Below are 16,496 nucleotides of genomic sequence, written 5' to 3' on the forward strand. Positions count from 1 at the left end.
CAGGTAAGGCGGCTGATAATTAGTTGAAGCACGCGCGAGATACTTGTCCCTTGATCGAGCGTTCAGTAAGTCGTAGCACCTGTTTCGGCTAATTAAAGTTTATTACCATCCAGGTATTCTCATTGTATATGTACAATATGAATATTCACCGGGATTCGCGGGAACGGGCTTCATCTGTCGCATTAAAACGGGAATTACGATATTTCGATCGTGTAATTGTTCCTACCGTATATGTCAACGGGTTTGATTGCGTGTTACGTGGAATCCAATTATTCTTTATACGCTGTTAATTTATTCGGGGCTGTTTAAACACCTCGAATACACCAGGTGTCCAAAAATGTTGTACTTCCTTAAAGAGGATGATGCCTGAGGTCATTTCGAGTCATTTTATCCTTTGCGAAAATGTTCTCCGCGGCTTCGTTAACGAGTTATTAACGAAAAACGCAAACCTGTATGTAGCGGAGTTCGAGAAGCATTATGGCGTCGCGACAGTGCTGCCGCCTATCGTGGCTGTTGAGCGACAGCAGTGTCACCAGTTGAGGGCCAAATGGCTCTCACACATTCTCCTCCTTTTCCCCTTCCACTATCCCATTCCAGCACCATGCGCACACTCCAACGTCCCCCACTAAGACCGTAGACCACGGTGTACGTGCCGTAGACTGGACTGGTCATCGGAGAGGAGGTACTTGTATTCCCCTCGATTTTCTCGACCTGGCGACACTGAGCGACAGTCACTTGCTGCCGAATAATGCAAATTACGCCTCGAAAACGCAAAAGTAGGCCATCTTAGGTACCATGCGCGCTAGATTGATCTTTTATCTAGCGATTGTGACTATGTAGGGGCCCCAAATGTGTATTAGCGAGACGTGATTTGTCATTTCCTGGACCCTTGCAATTCTCGTGTACGTATACAGTATGCAGTGTCTAGCGGTGTGAGTGTACCACCACACTCTTGCTAGACGGACACTCTTAAGGGGGCCCTACCGTGCCCGTCACTGTTATGGGGGAAGGACGAGCTTCCTCCGTTCGCTGGGCTCGCGGATCGCAACGAAAGCGCGTGTTGCATGAAAGAGGAGAGGTTTGTGGGGGAAGCAAGCGATTGAGGGGCCCCTACCTTGCCCATCGCTGTAGAAGGGGAAGGCAGAGTGGGGACTCCAGGGGCGCAGACATTGGCCGAGCCAAAGTGCGTCCGCTGTAGCCGCGCTCTCATTGGTTCGTCTTTTTCGTTAATAACTCCTGAACGAAGCCACAGAGAACATTTTCGCAAAGGACAAAGTCACTTCAAATGACTTCACGAATCAACCCCTTTTAAGTAAGTACACTTTTAATGAACGTCCAAATTATTTTTCCACACGATGAAGTTTCAAATTAGCACATTATTAATAACTAGACTGCGGATCTTTATGCATTTATGGCTTATGAAAATCTTCAAGAAAGGATAGAATATAAACTTTGACAGAATGTTGTACAATTTTCATTTGTTTTGAATTTACAAAGGCTGTTTACATTAAAAATAGAATCTTATTGCATTCCACTTTGTAAACATAAGCAGTCCGCAGTCTATTAATTACACGTTGTAATCGACAATCAAGCGAATCCCGCGACCCAACGTGATAACGTTATTAATTCCGAACGACTTCAAACGAGAAAATATTATATTTCGCGGACAGCTTTGCAATCTGTTGTTTGTAATGAAACTGTTGCCGCGCTGTTTTTATCGTCGAACGGACGTTTCGAAAGCGTACAAAGTCCTCTTACAAGTTGGACGTTAAATTAATTATAAAACTCGATCTCCTAAGAGATCCGGCTCGCTCGCCCGGAAAATTAAAAATCGGCCTGGGAGATTAATTAAGCGCTCTTTCCGAAATTTTATGCTTCTTTTGGGATATGTACTAACGAAACGAGGAAAAATTAAATTAAACGAACCAGCAACAACTAAACGGACAAGCTTTTAAAATTCGTTAATTTTCATTCGAACGTGAATTCACTGTTGAAGTGTTTACAATGAGGGAATTTTTTTACATTCTTGTTATACATTTTAATTATTTTAATTGCACGTAACATACACCACTTTTGATATGTCTAATGAAAAATCACAACAGTCAAGAGGAAATTATATAAAAGTTTATTATTATTGTTTCCAAATTAACGTCATTTTCCTTCCGGTTCTACATTTCTCAGACAAGTAACATTTATTTCACTTCTTCGGAGATCTAATCTTTCTACTATTATTGTTTCGAAATTAATTTAACGTTTCTTTATTTGTGTGCTATGTGAAATGCATTTCAAAAGACTGAACATTTTTACTGCATTGAAAGTAGCTAAATACATTTATTTAATCTCAGTGAGAAAACAAAATTAGTATTACACCCTTCACCTCGAGTCTGCCTCGACATATGAGCGCAGGGGGTTGGTACTACTCTTTCATATTTCGGATATTACCGAGAATTAATTTGGAGGTTCGGTGCAAGCGAGACACTCTGTATATACGCACAGATGTAAGCCGTAGGATATAACAGTTCTGATAATCGAGATTTCAGTCAGACCGGAGGGGTTCCCCGTATTTGATAGACGTCACAGTTTGTGATCTCATAATTCCTCGGTGTCCCAAGCATCCTCCCCTGTGTTCCGTGGAATAATTAAAGGTAGAGTCGCGCTGGGTCGACGTCAGTTTTAAGTGGTATGAGTCCGCTGGCCCTCGGCCTCTCATTCAGGGGAATGTAAATGAACCAGACATTATTAAAGTTGCCGCGCTGAAAATGCAGACCGGCCTACTATACCACTTTCATTAATATCATTAAACTTTCCACATTAAGAGCACTGGGAACTCTGCCTCGTCTTCGCCCTCCCCCTCCGTCCCACCCCCATTCTTTTCTTCGGGCCGAAGTTTGCATTGAAATTGCGGCTTACCTCTGCCCACGTGAAGACAACTGAACCCGCTTATGGAGCTCCTCGAACCGACGCGGGATTTACTTTCGTCCCGCCACCCCCTGCTACCCTCTTCACTGCTCTTCTCCCATCCATCCAGAAAACTTCCATTCGTTTTCTTCCCTTTGTTTGTTTCGAGCTTAGCTGATACCCAATTCGGGAAGACCATCAAATATTTATACCGAGAACTTTTCCCCTGAAACAACAGCAACGACGAAGGAAGCAACATTCTGAATAAGGAATATTATTCGGCGCGAGCCGTAATGCGATTATCGCGCCTTAACGCTGCTGAAGTCTGTTCATCATTTTCATAGAACGAAACGCGTACTCTCCGTGCCTCGCAAGTTGTCCCTCGAGACGGCACTGGGGCAAAAGGAACTCGCTCCAGGGCCCTCTCTAGAGATGGGGCAACCCGGACATTTGTCCAGGCCGCGAAAATTTTGGGACGCCATTTTGGTTGTAACTGTGAGAAAAATATTGATGTGTCAAATACCCAATTAATAGAAAATTTGCTTTTATTAAAATAAATGCTTTTATTACAAATTAAATATAATGATTTGATTTTTATTGAAGATAAAAAATATGTATACCTTTATTTAAAAAATGTGTCTCGATAGATGTGAAAGACATTAGCACGATTTCGACTTGTGTCCCCACTCTACCTCCCCTTCTACGACGCAGCTGTTTCACGTGACGCGTTTCACCGTGTCACGTGACTAATTCGGTACTGGCAGAGAGAGGGTAACATTTTCCCCTCAATTTTCCCCCGATTTTTTGCACAGTTTTCAGGAGCACAGTAGTTCGATTGCTGATCATCGGTGAGACAATGCTAATTCAATACTTATTAGATGATTGCATAAGTTCGTGCCCGATTCGAAAATGAAATTCAATGGTTAAATTTTAAAGATTTGATTAAAGATCGGTTAATTAAAAAATGGTTAAATTTACTACAATTAGAAAAGGGAATGGCGACTATATTTATAATTGATTAATAAAGTTGTATTCTTTAAAATTTAACCATTGAATTTTATTTTCAGATCGGTCACGATCTTATGCAATCATCTAATATTTTTGTTTTTGATTCTTGTATTCTTGTGAAACTTTCAGCAACATGTTCGTGACATTTTTCTGATTCAAATGGGACCAAATACGACGCAGTTACCGTGATAATTACTTATTCGATTTCGAATACGTCTTTCGCGTGTAAAAGTTCTAATCTAATCTCTTCTAAGAAAATCAGTAAATGTGATCGGAATTGTACCGTGTTTGATGTCATTTTAACTAGAAAAGTCTCACGAATATGTTGATACAATTTTCAAACAAGAAGATGTCCATTAACACCGGTAAAATCTAATTAATAATATTTTTACAAATGCATTAAAATCGATCCTTTTCAAGAGTTTCTCTGTGTATATTGTTTACTGTGAACCAACGTAAAATTGCTAAGACATTGAACCATCCAGAGGCCTAGTAATTGAATACAGTGTTCCTTTATGGTGAATGGAAAAGATTCATTGTGGAAACTCTTTATGGTCGCATTTACTGCAATCGGAAACATGGTTGCTCGAACCAGAATAAATCAATGAGAAACGAATAACCTGATGAGCAAGGTTGCCAATGTCGCTTATGCGTGATTTATTCTTGAATGTGAATATAATGTGGTTCCGCCGACTGTAAAGCACCTATAATGGCGGCTATACCAGCTATAAAATGACTATACCGACTATAAACCAACCGTTACGATCCTCGAGCCGCTATAGAAACGTTATCAATAAGGACTATTTAGTGATTCTAATGTCTACGTAATGGTTATAGTCGACGAAGTAACGCTATGAAAAATAAACATGTTCCATGTTCATTGTGCATCCCCAATGATTATGCAGATTTTCTTTCGAATGTTTCGCATCTCTTGATCTATGATTTGCGACCGGAGTCGGGCACCAGAAAAGCGAAAGAGAAAGAAGAGAATAAAGGCATTGTTTGGCGAGCCTGTTAATTGAATAATTAAAAATCTCGCGAGCAAGGTTGCCTATCAGGCTTCTGCCTCGTTAGACATGCTGGATCAGATATATATTATTAACGGACAGTGGATTTTATGGGCAAAATTAGTAGGTGGAATTTAAAAGAGTAAAAATATTGGAAAAATTAACAGATACTGTTATATTATTTTCAATCTATTGAACATATCACGAAAGGATATAAATTTCTCTTTCACTCCAATCTGTTGTAATTCACATAAGAAATTTTGATTGATTTTTATTTTATACTATAATTGGTTTTTAAAGTGATTATTATGTGAACATTTCCGAGCTTCTCTGAAATGTAGCTTAAAAATTGTCTTCTGGTGGCGAGAGTACGAGTATAAACAATATTCATTGCTGCATTGTTTAAACAAATGAGGTGTTCCAGAATCTCCTTGTACCCTCCCTTCTATTGAAAATACGCAATGTTCTTTCAGCCCTAGCAATTACCAAAAGATTCGATCGAACCCTCTCACTCCGAATTTTAAGGGCTGTTTCCACCCCATACGTACAAGTATGTATATCAGCTGTTGGAAAGTATCCTACTTAATCTCAGGTTGTCCCGGAAGTTTGTTTCGCGAAACGAAATTCCGTGGCTAAGTAAGAGGAAGTTCAGCAGATAATAAAACATTCGCAAACAGATGACTGCAGTGTTCGCGTAAGCTGATACTTTTTCAACAATAATTGTGTAAAAATAACCAGCCGCTTATCGTTCCACCATATTTCCTTACCGGTGTTTCTTCTTAGCCAGTAAGTTGGGTGTATAGTTGCTAGCCAGGTGCCCGAGGCTTGTGCTCATTCTGCGAATATTGGATGCGATTCATTAGAAGCGGTATTGGAGTCATTAGTTCTGGGCGCAGTCAGGATTTGAGAGAGGCTGAAGAACTTGACCTTCTCGGCCGCGAAGAATTCGTTCGGGCATTTCTTCAGTTAATGGAATACGTGTACCCCTCGGCGCGGCTTTAATGCAACAGCAAGTGACATTCGAGACAAGGTACAACGAATTTGCAGAATTAGGTCCCCGAGGCCTGGCACTTATTGATGCAGTGTAACTTAAGTAGGTCTGACACTGGCCCTGGGCGTGGCTGAGGCATGCGTACTTGGTATACTCAGTGCCGATATACTGCATAGTATACAGAACCTAGCGGAACAACCATAAGCACAGGGTTCCTTTACGGATTTAATCCAGTATCATCAGATCAAGAGAATCGACTCGATTAAGGAGAAAATATTACCCTCTCTGCCAGTACCGGATTAGTCACGTGACGTAGTGACGAAACGCGTCACGTGACCAGACGGTAAGCGTGGGGGAACAGCGTCGTAGAAGGGGGCGGGTAGAGTGGGGACACAAATCCTAATCTGGGCGACTCAGGTCTAAACTGTAGACCTGTATGCAAAATTACAAGTGAATTCCAGAAAACAGAAATGAGATAAAAATGTATTACTTCTTACAATAATTTTAACAAGTCGAACACAGTGGAACAATGTTCTTGAACTCTTTTAATGCTCATAGTTTCGTATTTGACTTGCTGATTGTTGTTACGAATGGGTCAAACTTCGTGATGTCTTAACAGAACCAGCTGATTTGAAGTGTAACGTGTCCTTCTTGAATTCACACTTCTTTTCTAGATTTCTTCGAGAATGTACAGCACTAGATCATAGCTGCATCAATTTCCTTGTACCATTAACTTTAGTTTTCTTACCATTCCGAAATGATGATCTTCCGAAAACCATTTAGTAATCTACTTTAGTTAGAGGTCCTTTTCCCACTCCGCCTTCTCCCCTTCCACTATCGACTAGTCACGTATTAATGTGGTTCTCAGAGAGGGGGTAAACTGTATTCCCCTCGATTTCCCCGACCACTGACTACTGCGGATCTTTATGCAAAATAAAAAATGTTCGCATTGATTGCAGGACACACGAGACAAATAAAAATTGTATAATTCCTTTAATTATCCTATTAAGCTGAAACGAATGCAGTGATGTCCTTAAATATTTTTACGTTGTCCACTGCTTTAAATTGTACGTGCCCATTTTCGTTATAAATGCATAGAATCCGCACTCTACTGATTACGATGCCAGAGGCGGAACGCGTCACGTGACCGGGCGGCGTGGGGGAATAGCTTCGTAGAAGGGGAAGGTACAGTGGGGACACAAGTCTCTTAATCTGGCGACTCTGGAACAGAGTTCATGCGGGTTTTCCTCGCGACATCATAGCCATAGGATAGTATAGGCCGGGCCGGGCTAATATCCAGTACAGCTGCGCACTTTTCAACATTTCCCGCGTCATTCTGTGGGAATGCGAGCACCTTCAACCGTGGAAACGTCGTCGTCGCGTTGTTTTTCATAGCCGTGAACCGGGGACCCCGCGGAGACAACCTCGGGGAAAATTGAAAAACGGAACGAACTGATTGAATCGCGAAACGTGGCGCCGCGTCGCGCAGAAAACAGTTTTCCTTTCGCGATAAATGAGAAGAAAACGGCAGGAAAAGCGGAAATAACGAAAGCGGCGGAATAACAAAGTGCGCCGTTTCGAACGGATGTCATTATCGTTGCAGATACGTTCGTAGTAAAATGGATTTTGTTACACGGTGCGAGAACGCGGCTGGAAGGAGATCCGATGAAAATGAGGAACTGTTCTTCTTGTTCCCGATTAATTCTAATAGCGCCCGGATAATCGTTAAAACGGCGAACGGTAGATAAAACCCGGTAAGTGGCGGGATAATTGCGCGAATTCGTTAAGACCTATGTTTATTAAACGGCGCTCAATTTCAGAAATCCTGGGCTGTTTAATTTCTGATACTAAATCGGCGTGTGTTGTACGGTGTCTGTTTGGGATCGCAACTTGAATGGATTATTTTTAACGAATCGGGATAATTAATTAAGCCTTGCTTTATGGATCGATTTCACTTTTCAATGCAGTCGGCAAAGCAGTATTTCGAGCGCAGTGCTAGAAACCCATGACTCTAGCAAGGGTCTCGAGTTAGCCATTGTGATCGATGTCTTCTTCTTTATTGAAAATACGGCATTGGACTCTGTTTGTCCATCAGCCGGGGAGCATGGTGTACATGCGTACTTACATGTATATATTTTTTTAATTACATACATCCATTCTTCATACCTACGTACTTACAGTCGGTGTACAAAGTATTCGTACGCCTTTTAAAAACGAATAAATTTTTAGAAATATATGTACACAAAGTTTCATTGAAATTGGTTGACGGATAAAAAAGCTATGGGCATTGTAAGTTTACATTGCATGCATAAGAAGACATTACATGCATAAATACTTATTTTGATATATAAAATATGAGATTGCACAGATTAGTGTACTTACAACTATTTAACGTTGCATTATATCATAATGTAAATAGAGAACATAGAAATAGTCTATAGTAATTTATAACTAGACTGCAATTTTCAATTTTTGTAGACAAATTTTTAAGAAAAAGTGGTACCAAATAAAATTCTATTTTCATTGGTGATAGCATTTGCAGATCCCAAATAAGTAAAAATCGTACCAAATTCTGTTGAATTTAATACTTCAGCATTTTTTGACAATATTTATAAGCCATAAATTCATAAAGATCCGCAGTCAATTTATAAATAGAATTTATAAATTAATATACGCAGGAGAACTCTATGCGGATAGTACGTCCTCTATACTGTTTAAGATTGTTCAAGAACGCAAAGCGTGCTATAAAATCTCTTGACTTTCGATGACGTAGAGTACTGCGAGTACACGGGTATCACGAGTGTACAAATAAAAAAAAAAACATCATTATTCAAAAAATTAATACCATGCAGACCTACATTGAACATCAAAAATTGTACGACTTAGGTAAAATTTTGAAATGGACTTTTTCCGACTTTTCGGGCCAAATACACCCCGCTGCGCGTGGTTCCTGTCTGGCTGGCATTCCGAGGAGAACCAATCGCCTCTCTGTTCCGCGGCAGATATTTTCGACGGCCGCGCCGGCCAATAAAAAAGCCTCGTCCCGCGGAAATCTATTGCATAGCTTGAATTCCGATATAGCAATAATGATCGAGTGAAGCGATTGCGACGATCGGCGGCGGCATTACCGGACGATGGTAATACTGTGCATTTCATAACGATCCCAGCCGCGGCGGCGGCCTCTCTCCGCCCCTCTCCCCGAGACTGGCCTTCGGTTGATCGTTCGGCTTCTGTCTTTCGCCTCAGTCCGCCTCTCGTTTTCTTTCTTCCTATTTCTGCTTCAATGAACTGTGTCGCTCGTAAACAAGACTTCCTAGTCTCGGACTCCATTAATTCGCCACTCATCGCTCCGAGTACCGTAGTCCGTTTTCCGTTAGGGCCCCAGTAATACTCGGCGTACCCTCGCTCCCAGTGATTATTCTTCCTCACATTTCTGGACACGGGAACTCGTTAATTGCTTATCGTTCGAATGACTGTCGCTTTTTAGCTGCACTCGTAAATTACGCGGCACAACCAGCTATGCAAGGCTGCGCGGCTCGCGCGCGCACCTATTCGCCAATAGAATCGCGACGGAATGTAGATCGTCCATTGAGTTTGACTTTCCTTGATCGTCACGATCCGATCCGTTTATCTTCACTTGAATCTTACTTTTATTGCCGGCCGCTTGATACGTGCGGAAAATGGATAGCAAAAGTTAGGCGTGACGTCGGGAATCTCGTCTAGTACGTACTTCCGGTTGGAGTAATGTCCGCGAACTTTTGTGTGTGTGTGTGTGCGATTGTTGGTTTTAGGGAAGCAAAGTTGTAATAAAATTTTTTGACATTTTTTGACTGCTGCTTGTTTCAAACAATTATCTTTACTGATTATATTAAATATAGCTCTCAAACTTTGTTGTAATTTATATTTCTGTAACTTACATTTGTTTACAACTAAAAAATAAGACAATTCGATAAATAAAGGAAGAACCAAATACATACATTTAAAACCTTTTTGTATTTAACATATTTTCACAAATTCTCATTTTAAGACTACATACAGATTGACCCTTTGCACTCCGAATTATTTTCCATATTTGTTGCCAAGAAATTCACCTCAAATGTACTTCAAAGGACAGTTCCTCGAGTGCTACTTATTTTAAACAATTTTGTTTAGTAATTATATTAAATATGGCTCTCGAACTTTGTTGTAATTTATATTTCTGTAACTTACATTTGTTTACAACTAAAAAATAAGACAATTCAATAAATAAAGGAAGAACCAAATACATACATTTACAACCTTTTTGTATTTAACATATTTTCACAAATTCTCATTTTAAGACTACATATAGATTGACCCTTTGCACTCCTAATAATTTTCCATATTTGTTGCCAAGAAATTTACCTCAAATGTACTTCAAAGGACAGTTCCTCGAGTGCTACTTATTTTAAACAATTTTGTTTACTAATTATATTAAATATGGCTCTCAAACATTGTTGTAATTTATATTTGTGTAACTTGTATTTGTTTTAACTAAAAAAGTAAGACAGTTTAATAAATAAAAGAAGAACCAAATACACATATGGAAACCCTTTTCATTTACATTTTTCTTTCTCCGATGTCGAGTCACACTCGACAAAGGAGTGCAAAGGGTTAAGTGTATTTATAATTTTTGGGGCACCCTGTATATTACATCGTCATGAATGAATATGAAATATTTTTCGGAAGAAGCAGCATGTCTTATACTAATGCAAATGAAAGCAAGTAAAATTTATGTTTGCACGTTCAAGATATGAAAGTATTAATGAATGATAGTGTATGAAGCAACATTTACAGAATCGCGTGACTTCAACAACACGATGATTGCAAAGTGGTTTTGCCGATTCGTAGCGGGTAAGATAATTACGATCTTCAGCCTAGAGGGTTTCTATCAGTTGGAATTTCTCTCTAGTCGAATAGTACGCAAACGAGAGATGTCTACAAAAGAGATCGTTTGTGTATCTGTGGTGACGCGTGCACGAGGTGCAATTACAACAGTACAACTACAAATTTCGCCGTGATGGGTTTTACAATATATCAGGTGACGCGCGGGGATCGTTCCGGCACAGGCTAGGCGTAGAACAGAGTAGACGTATAATGCATTTTCCTGCCATCGTCAACAGTGTTTGAGAGCTTGTGTACTATTTTAATGTCATGTCCAACGCTACCGACAACCGCGAATGTTCAGCATTATTTAGTATCTGTATATTATGTCCGTATTATGGATGCCTAATTTCGTTTGATGGAGACAGACGCGCGTGATGCTCGTACGTGACTCATCTAACCCTACGGAAACCATATAATGAATAGACACACTGTACACTTCTCGAAAAAGTTTAAAAAAGACATACAAAGATATGCATACTGTCCATTGCAAAAATTTGCACTCTAATCGAATAGACTGCGGATCTTCGTGCAAGATAAAAGCGTCCCAAACCAATTGTCTTCCTCTGTCTTGGCTAATTATAGTCACTGAATTCCTAAGGAAAAGGACTATCATCGCAGGTGTTCAAAAAGGGGTGGCCTCGTTTTAAAAAATGAAAGTGACCTTTACTTTCTTTGAGTAATTATTGTCACTGAATTCCTAAGGAAAGGGGCTATCATTGTAGGTGATCAAAAAGGGGTGGCCTCATTTTAAAAAATAAAAGTGGTCTTTACTTACCTCGAGTAATTATTGTCACGGATTCCTAAGGAAAGTGGCTATCATTGTAGGTGATCAAAAAGGGTGGTCCCGTTTAAAAAAATGAAATTGGCCTCTACTTACCTAGAGTAATGATTAGACTGCGGATTTTTATGCAAAATAAAAATGTTTACATCAATTAGAAATAATAAGAGCCAAATAGAAGCGATATTCTTTCTTCTATAATTTTAATAAGCTGAGGCTAATAAATTAATATTCCCAAATTCTTTTAATATGTCAACTGTGTCAAATTGCACCTACTCATTTATGCCATAAATGCATGAAATCCGCAATCTAGTAATTATAGGTGGTCCTGTTTAAAAAAAATGAAAGTCGCCTTTACTTACCTAGAGTAATTATTAGACAACGGATCTTTATGCAAAATAAAAATTTTATACCTGAATTTCAACAAACTGAAGCGAGGTAGAAATTTATTTTCTTTGTCAATATGTTTAATACCTTGAAAATAGCAGTATTTTTCTCCTAATGTTTTCACTGATGTGAAAATTCTCAGCATTTGTTAGAAATGCATAAAATCCGCAGTCTAGTAATTATAGTCACTGAATTCCTAAGGGGAGGGATTATCGTCGTGGGTGTTTAAAAAGGTCCCATTTAAAATAATGAGTGACCTCGAGATTTCTAAAAAGAAATAACAAAAACAAATATTTTTATATGGCATTCTCTCTCTGTGAGCCTCACTGAACCATTATCCTGAAGACATTTAACGTATCTTTAATCCTTTGCACTCGGAGCCAGTTAAACTCGAAAATTAACATACTAGAATTCCATTCTATGTATATTAACTTTTTTCGATGTATGAATATAAAATTGATATAATACCTCGTGCAATACTTAAATGTTTAGTCATTGATTAGATACCAACATATTTAATAATGTGAACGATACTGTGAACAATGGTACAGCAATTTTTAGTGGCAATTCTCTATCTCTGTCTCTCTGAATCACCACTCGAGTGCAAAGGGTTAAAAGTTACCCCCTCCCTGCCAGTGCCGGACACATGAACGGCACGTGACCGGGCAACAGCGTCGTAGAAGGGGAAGGTAGAGTGGGGACACACGTCTCGATCCGGCTCCACTGGCCGAGGGAAATCGTTAGCGAAGGGACAGCAGAAAAATGATTGAAACCATTTGAGGAAGGCAATGAATCGCTAGAGGACGGGTCACGTTCGGGACGTACGTCTGTAATCAAAGATGAGGAATTACGCGAATACATAAACTGAAACCCACGCGGAAGACGTGCTGATGTAGCTCCGGCGTTACAATCTGCTGAATCCACGGGAAGAAAGCGACTCCGTTCGCTCGGTTCCCAGAAAAAAAGTTAGATAAATGGATACGGATTTGACGGAGCAGAATAAACAGACAACGCACGGTCTCGAGTTGCCTCCCTGACTCGTCAAAAAATGAGGGACTGCGGATGGGCGGTTTTACCGCGGCCTCTACTCACCGTCCAGACTTGTCTCCTTGTCCCTGCCACTCGCTTTTGTCTGTGACAAACATTTTTGCAAACAGCCGCTTCAGGAACGACGTCGGGAGACGCCACTTCATTTTTTTTTCCTTTGTGGAAACGTCCACGGTCGGATTTTCGAATTAGCACACGCGAGAGAGAACGTTCTGCACATTATTAAAATTCTCCATTTCGGAAATTTGTATTGTGACGTGATCATTCTGTTAAAATTAAAATTTCATATTGATATTCTGTAAGGAGTTAATTAAGGCCATCGAAAAAAAAACAATTTTTTTCATGTAACGTACATGTTATCAATGCACCACTATCTGGCAAGAATATTTCTTCTCAAGGACGTTGTTCCATATTTTTCTATATGACTATAGGACATGACCTTGATGTGACCTTGAGCTCCAAGAATTAAAGTTTTACGTGAAACTTGTATTGAATAATGTAAAATTTAACTTGCACAACATTCCATCTACTTGGCGACTAAAGAATTGCATGCAATTATAAGCCAAAGTAATTTCATACCAAAGACAATGTTCGAGTTATTATACATATTGTTTTGATGTTCTGTTATACAAAGCATATTTTTCTGTTAACTTAATCCTAAATAAAACAATATCATTTACATAATAGTTACTGATTAAATATATTAAATATGATATTTACATTAAATTCGCATTAATTACATTACTTACATTAATTACAATAAATTTACATTAAATTAAATTAATTAGTAGCAAATTTTATTCTTTGGTAACAACTTGCCCCACAACGGAGCAAATAGTCCTGCTTGGTCCAACGACAAATAACTAAAAAATATTTAAAAAATCTATAACGATAAGTAAGAATAGAATTTTAAAGTATAATAAATTTAACAATAAATTACTCGCGTTAATGATGAGAATATCTTTACTATTTCTACATCACTTTATATGTTTCTTCACAATCGGAACTTTTAGCTCAGGTCTCCTCTACTCATTTTCATCAGTCTTGCGTAACATCCGCACTCTACTCGTTCTAATCAAGCGAGGCGAGCGTAATTTACGTGGCTTGACCGGAAGTACCCAAAAAAGATTCTCGATCGTGTTAAACAACACGATTTTACTGGAGTATGCTCCCTCGTGAGTTGAACGTCACGGTTAAAGTCTACTTCTCCCAAAAGAACATAACTGTTTACCAAAAAAAAAAAAAAGAGGCTGTCAAGATTGCAGCGCGCACGAAACGAAGACGCGCCAAGGGAAGGAATTGATTACCGGAAGTGCAGCACGCGGGGTCTGGCGCTGCGGGGCGACGATAGAATAACGCGAGGCAGGATTCCTCGCAAGACGCGGAGTCCCGTGAGATTTATTTTCCACATTTCCTATAATACCATCATAATTTTTCAGTAGTTCGAGGGAAGCCAGTGAACGACTGGCGATTCCGTAGAAAGGTTTCCTCGACGTTTCAAGTGGGTCTTTCGGACCGTTCCAAATTGTTTTACGTACACCCAACAGAGCCGCTAACTGTAACACTTGTCAAAACTGAGAGAGACCGGCTATGAATGGATCGCGTGAGTGCTTCGTTGTACACGATAGAGGCGTCTAGACAAGTGTACAGCCGCATCTTCCTGAATAGATAATTCCATGTTATGCGCGCTGTGTTTGCCATATCCGAGGCATCACTCAACCGGTACAGTGTATACACGCCGGAAGTAGACAAAGGAGAGTGTTTGCTGATTTGTCTTAGCAGCCGGCGAGGAAAGAACCTTCTTGACAGACATGTTCAATTTCGGTAAACAACGGGCCACTTTAGAAAAATCCTCCACCGTATCTCGAACGTGATAACACGGACGACTCAAGGTCGCCGGTTAATTCCACGCAAATCAAACACGCCGCTACCGGTTGTCAACGCATTACATTTTCGTGTAAAAATGATTTTCGATCATTGTGCTGTACCAAAAGATAGCATAGAAGTTTTCTTTTACGCTGCAATCTTAACTGAAACTATTAGATGACGTTATTGAGGGTGACTTGTTCGCAATGAAAATTGCTGTTGCTATTCAAGGTTCTATTAACCCCTTGTCGTAACTTTTTCGTCACAGTTACAGGGATTAAAACGTCCTTATCCCCAAAAATGTGGTAGAAGAGAAAAGGAAATTTATAATTTTTGTATGGTTACATTTATTTCAAGAGTTTCAAGAATTTCAAGAATTTCAAGACTTTCAAGAATTTCAAGACTTTCAAGAATTTCCAGACTCGGGAGTTTCAAGAATTTCTGATTTCGAATAAATATCGAATTGATTCGGAACTCTGTGGGGATTGATTTGTTCGAAAACTTTGCAAGACGGAGTATTGAATGCCCATCGCTAGGCATAGGTACGGCATATGTGAAATCAAGACAACGAAGAAAAGTGCCCACAACTGACGTCACAAGGTAACTTAATAGTGCTTAGCACTAGTTAAAAGAATAAGACTAAAGCAAGAATGAGCAAGTAATAAAATAAAATATACAGTAGCGGACAAAAGTATAAGACCGCTCTAAAGAAGACGATAACTTCTTTAATATTGTACTATACAATTTGAACTTTCTTGGGAAGCTAGAGCAATTAGTTTACTAAAGGATGTGAAAAGAAATTTTTTCAAAAATTGCAATTAATCGGTATTGTTGAAAAAATAGTGAAAGTTGAATTTTTAACTTTTTTTGTGGGCCTATATTGAAAATTTTCAAGATTTTCGCCGATAAATCGTGAAAATCTGCAATTTTTACCATCTTTAAACGTTTGTAGCTCATTGCAACGTCGATCGATTTTGACGAAATTTTCAGAATATGTTCAATTCACACAGATCTGCAAAACGTATTTTTTAAATTTTCAATATAGGCCCACAAAAAAAAGTTAAAAATTCAACATTTAGTATTTTTTTCAACAATTCCGATCAATTGCAATTTTTGAAAAAATTTCTTTTCACATCCTTTAGTAAACTAATTGCTCTAGCTTCCCAAAAAAGTTCGAATCGTATAGTACAATATTAAAAAAGTTATCGTCTTCTTTAGAGCGGTTTTAAACTTTTGTCCGCTACTGTACATATAGTATATTACAGTTGCAATTGCCATAAATATTTATGCAGAATGCGATACAGTGACGACTCCCTTGCACTCCTAACGCTATAAATTCATTGTACTGCGACTTCTCAACAGACTATAGCACTTTGCCCACAACCACCATCTGGTAGATGATTTAATCTTGGTTACAAGACAGTTAGCCGAAGCCTGGTCTATAAGTATGGTGTAAAGTCAAAGTGCACGACGGAGAAGTAGAAGGGGAAAGTAGAGTGGGGGCACAAGTTTTAATCAGACGACTCTGAGACTGTGGATTTTATGCATTCACAGCAATACTGAGTAGGTGTAATTTAAAACAGTAATACGCCTAAATTTAAGAACTGTG

The 16,496-nt window shown here is 39.2% G+C and overlaps 1 protein-coding gene across 4 annotated transcripts in view; it reads left to right on the forward strand.

Annotated features, from left to right (window-relative positions):
- The window catches only part of LOC143214010 (CCR4-NOT transcription complex subunit 6-like), a 591,839-nt gene that overhangs the window by 229,547 nt on the left and 345,796 nt on the right, over window positions 1–16,496 (forward strand). The window contains exon 6 of one of the 4 annotated variants that reach the window (XR_013010084.1): window positions 4–65. The exons of the other annotated variants lie outside the window; for them this stretch is intronic. The gene's annotated coding sequence lies outside the window, so the exon portion shown is untranslated. The remainder of the gene's footprint in view (window positions 1–3; window positions 66–16,496) is intronic. 4 annotated transcript variants of the gene reach the window in all.

Source organism: Lasioglossum baleicum, chromosome 12 (assembly GCF_051020765.1).
Source record: "Lasioglossum baleicum chromosome 12, iyLasBale1, whole genome shotgun sequence".
NCBI classification, from domain to species: Eukaryota; Metazoa; Arthropoda; class Insecta; order Hymenoptera; family Halictidae; genus Lasioglossum; species Lasioglossum baleicum.